The 5,066-nt window shown below is 37.3% G+C and overlaps 1 non-coding gene across 1 annotated transcript; it reads right to left on the reverse strand.

Moving 5' to 3' along the window:
* Nucleotides 1–3,304: 3,304 nt before the first annotated feature.
* On the reverse strand, nucleotides 3,305–3,375 carry TRNAG-UCC (transfer RNA glycine (anticodon UCC)). Its single transcript has one exon. It is a non-coding gene; the product is annotated as a tRNA-Gly (tRNA).
* Between the last annotated feature and the right edge of the window lie 1,691 nt (nucleotides 3,376–5,066).

Raw genomic sequence — 5,066 nt, forward strand, 5'->3', positions numbered from 1 at the left:
TACCCCATTACTACTGTAGTTGTATCCCTTATTAATATTGTTTTTCCCCTATTGTGCCCATATTGTTATTATTGTGCCCCATAGAATCCCTCTATTGTTATTTTTGTGGCTTTATATTATTATTGTTAGGTCGGCTGGGTTATATTGTGACTCCTTAGACTCCTATAAATAGAAAGGAGGTTTCATCATTTGAATAATCCAAGAATTGTTCATTTATGTAATGTAAAGGAGGTTGCCCCCTCGAAGAGTCTGAATTCTAAGGCGTTGATCTATCTTTTCTATCTTTTTGGAGTTGGTTTCATAACATTTGGTATCAGAGCTTTGGATTCTAGGGTTTCGCTGCTCCAAATAGGTCATCGTGGCATTTTCGCTATAACTTTTTTTATGTGACATTTCAGAAGCTCAAAAAAAACCCATTTGAGATGAAATTGCATTGAACCTCGGGTCCAAATTTCAGATATTTTTGCACTATATTTGCGGAGATATAATCTGAGGAAGTTGGTCTTTTTGCAAACTCCTGAATTACATTCCAAACATGTGACCTGGGGAAAATCGTCATAACTTTCTCTCTGAGCAACAGATTGAAATTTAGTAAGAAGCTACAGAAAGAGGCTAGATTTTAGTTTCTTATATATATTTTTTAGAGCCAAAGGTCGAAACAGTGACTCGTGGCACGTCGTATAAGTTTGCTCTACTAAACTAGTCTATAATCAGGTCACTGTGGGAGATTTGGCATAACTCTTCCCTGGAGAATCCAATTTGGATAAGACTGGTGGAATTGGAAAGAGGACATAGTGGGCTACTGCAGGTTGCAATTTCAAAACTGGATGATCCGAAATTACAGAGATACAATAGATTCAATATCAAGATCCTACAAAGTGGAAAAAGACGTGTAGTTTTTTTAAATTTTTGCATAAGCTTGGTTTGAAAAATTAGTTTGAAGGAATTCAAAGGGCATAGTAAAGCATTATTATCGGTAATTTGATGCCCTGAGGAAAGAAAATGAAAACATCTAGTAAGCAACCTAAAAGCTCTAGAATGAATCATGAAGAAGAGGAATAAATGCAACATGATATATCAAAATTACGAGACCAAGTGCAACAAGTGTCACTTGCACAAAAGAATCTAAGATGGACGGGTTAAAGAAAGATGTAGAAGATAAGATGGATTGTTTAAAGAAAGGCATAGAAGCTAAGATGAATGAAGTGGAAGCTAATTTGAAGACAGACATGGAAGATTTGAAGACAGATTTGACAAAGTTTTTACAAGAAATGCTTACTAATGGTGAAAGGATAGTAAAGGAAACTCATGATGAGAACAAAAGAAAGGTTAATCATGATTTCATAGACTCTAATGTTGGACCGAAGACCCACCATATTCCAAAAATCAATATGAGGAAGTTTGATGGCAAGGATCCCGCAACATGGATATTACAGATGGAGCAATTTTTCGATCTCAATAATGTGAAAAACACACAAAAGGTACGTATTGCAACTTTATATTTGGAACCAAATCAGTTTGTATGGTATCAATGGCTTTTCTCTCGTAAACAAATTATCACTTGGGCAAATTTTACGGAAGAATTGACAACACATTATGAGGATACAAAAAGCAACACTTTTTTTAGCCAATTGATAAGTCTCAAACAAAAGGGTTCAATAATGGAGCACATTGAGGAGTTCCAAAAATTGAACATAAGGGTAAAAAATATTCCAGAGGAGCATAAGATTGATGTGTTCATAGGGAATTTAAAGGATAATATCCAACATGATGTTCGCCTTTGGGAGCCTGATTCATTAGAGAAGGCATTCAGGTTAGCAAGAAAAATGGAAAGCAAAATTATGGCAACCAGGAAGCATACCACTCACAACTATAAAGATGGAAGTATTGTTGCCCCTAGTCTTCCACAACCTATAAGGTTGACACCACAACAATTGCAAGAAAAAAGGGCAAAAGGGCTTTCTTACAGTTGTGATAGCAAATACACTAAAGGTCATAAGTGTGTTGAGAAGAAATTATTCTACATAGATTGTGAATATGAAGAAGAAAAGGAGCCAGAAAGGTCAAAAGAAGAGGATATACTCTAGGAAGAAAACCTAGATAAAGAAGAAATGAATCCGACCATATCTTGTAATGCATTGGCTGGAATTACCACTCCTCAAACCATCAAGATAGAATGACAAATCAAGAAGAAAAAGGTAATAGTGTTGATTGATTCAGGAAGTACCCACAATTTTTTTCATTGTAAGATAGCAAAAGAATTGAATTGCTTCCTATATCTAGCACCAAAGTGTCAAGTGATGGTTGCAAATGGAGGAATGATAAATTGCTCTAGAAAGTGCCATAATATCAAGCTATCCATCGGAGAATATGTATTGACTAGCCCAATCTTTCCATTCCAATGGGAGGTGCTGATGTTGTACTAGGAGTCCAACGGCTACAATCCTTGGGTACAATAGCTTTTAATTTTCAAGAACTTTTCATGAAATTTTCTGTGGAAGGAAAGGAAGTTGAATTAAGGGGTATTTCAGGGAAACCGGGAAGGATAATCAGCTCTAACAGTATGACAAGGCTTCTAAAAAAGGAACAAAGAGGTGTAATTGCACAATTATGTTCACTAGATGTTTCCACATCGGAATCATCTATTTCTCCAGATCTCCAAAAAGTCTTGGACAATCATTCCAAGGTATTTGAGACTCCCAAAGGTCTCCCACCTATTCGTGATCATGATCATGCTATTCATCTGATTCCAGGAAGTGTTCCTCCAAACATCAGGCCGTATAGATATCCCTATGCCCAAAAGAGTGAAATTGAACGTATGGTTGTAGAAATGCTAGAGGCTGGTATAATTCAACCTAGTCAAAGTTCTTTCTTTGCTCCAGTAGTATTGGTGCACAAGAAGGATGGATCATGGCGCATGTGTCCAGATTATAGGGAGCTCAACAAGCTCACTATTAAAGATAAGTTTCCCATTCCGGTCATTGATGAATTACTGGATGAATTGCATGGATCAATTTTAGTTCATGTCCCTATTCCTGAATCAAGGGGAGTGCACATCAGATGGGATAATTTTTTGGATGTATTACCGCATCCCGAAGGTTTAGAACCGCTTTTCACAGGTTAGTGGAATCTCTATGTTCAAAATCCTGATTCTATTAGTCACTTATTTGGTACCTCCCAAGGGTTCAATTCCTGTTGGATGCAGGGGAACTGCACATATCCATTATTGATGGAATGGGAAGAAGTATGAAGAATAACACCAAACAATTGACATGAACTATTCTTTTTCATATTCCATGTGAAGGGCGGGTAGCGGGGATCGAACCCGCATCTTCTCCTTGGAAAAGAGAAATTTTACCATTCAACCATACCCGCATTTCAATTATATGAATATATAGATATTCTCCTGTTGACCTAAGGCTTCAGGGTTTGACTCGGGCTGATTAGCTTAGAAGGTGATGAATAATAAAGTATAAGCCCAGATGACCAATCTTTCCTTCCTTATCCTCTATCAGGTATGGTGGCTCGATAGCGGGGGTTCTGATTTTCCTAGGAGATACAGTCCAGTGGGGAGGGATCTTTTTTCCCTTTATAATGGAAAAACCCATATAAACAGGCTTAAAGACCTGCTTTCAATTAAATGAAATATATCTGCTTTTGGTCTACCTTTTTTCACGTATGCTTCACTTCACCAAGTTGGATCTTCCTTCAAGATATCATCAAATCAGAATGAAGACTGAAGACATTCCAAAAACAACATTTAGAACTCATGAGGGTCATTATGAATTTTTGGTCATGCCTTTTGGCCTTACCAATGCACCTTCTACATTTCAAGGTTTGATGAATTCCATTTTCAAACCCTTCCTTAGAAAATTTGTGTTAGTATTTTTTGATGATATACTAATCTACAACAAGTCTTGGAAGGACCATGTTGAACATGTTGACAGGGTGCTACAAATATTGGAGGAGAAACAATTATATGCAAATGTTTCTTTGGAGTACAAGAGGTGGAATATCTGGGTCATATTGTATCTCATGAAGGAGTTAAGGTAGACCCTAGCAAAATTAAAGCCATTAAGGAATGGAAAATCCCCACATCCATAAAGCATCTACGAGGATTTCTCGAGTTGATAGGGTATTATCGCAAGTTTGTTAAGAATTATGGGAGAATAGCCACACCTCTAACAACATTATTGAAGAAAGATGCATTTTCATGGACTCTAGAAGCAACAAAGGCCTTCTGACATCTTAAAGATGCAATGTGCCAAGCACCGGTCTTAGCTACATCGGACTTCACAAAAACCTTTATTGTGGAATGTGATGCTTTTGGAAATGGAATTGGTGCTATTTTAATGCAAGATGAAAGACCCATTGCTTTTGAAATTCGTCTAAGCAAGGGAAAGTCTTTACACAAAGCTATTTATGAGAAGGAAATTTTGGCAATACTACATGCACTTAAGAAATGGCGATCCTACCTAATGGGAAGACACTTCAAGGTAAAAACGGATCGTGCGATATAGTTTGGTTTATGTTCCATTGTGATGACATTGATATCTTGTTGGGGATGTCTCCTAGTTGTGTTCAGTCTGGATCTTAGTCTTGTCACTTCCTTGGCCATGGTTATTTTAGCTTTTGCTATACATGTGACCTCCTCATGTCTGTCATGCTACATAGACAACACATGTGATGCAGAAGGGGTGGTGGCGGCGGTAGAAGTCCACTAACTCAATGAAGGGCTTGGCTCTTTGCCTAGGACTTCACCGTTACATATTTTAACACAGTACCCCTGGAGTCGCGACAAGAAATTAGAAACTCAATCGAGAGTAGGAAAAACAATACTACTCTGACTCTAAGATTTTGGATGAGGTCTCTTGCTAGGTCCCAAACCCTGATCATACAAGGGGATAGAAAAAACAATATCTCAATTTTTTTGTTTTTCATTGACAAATGAAGACTTTGCTTAGTCTAGTATCGAAAGAAAAACATGCAAAATGGTATAACATGTTTACTTATCTAGAATACATCAAGAGGATATTGTGAAACCAACATTTTACTATGGACAAGCT

Source organism: Pinus tabuliformis, chromosome 1_2 (genome assembly GCF_031772625.1).
Source record: "Pinus tabuliformis cultivar Carrire ecotype Pingquan chromosome 1_2, CPIR1, whole genome shotgun sequence".
In the NCBI taxonomy this organism is placed as follows: Eukaryota; Viridiplantae; Streptophyta; class Pinopsida; order Pinales; family Pinaceae; genus Pinus; species Pinus tabuliformis.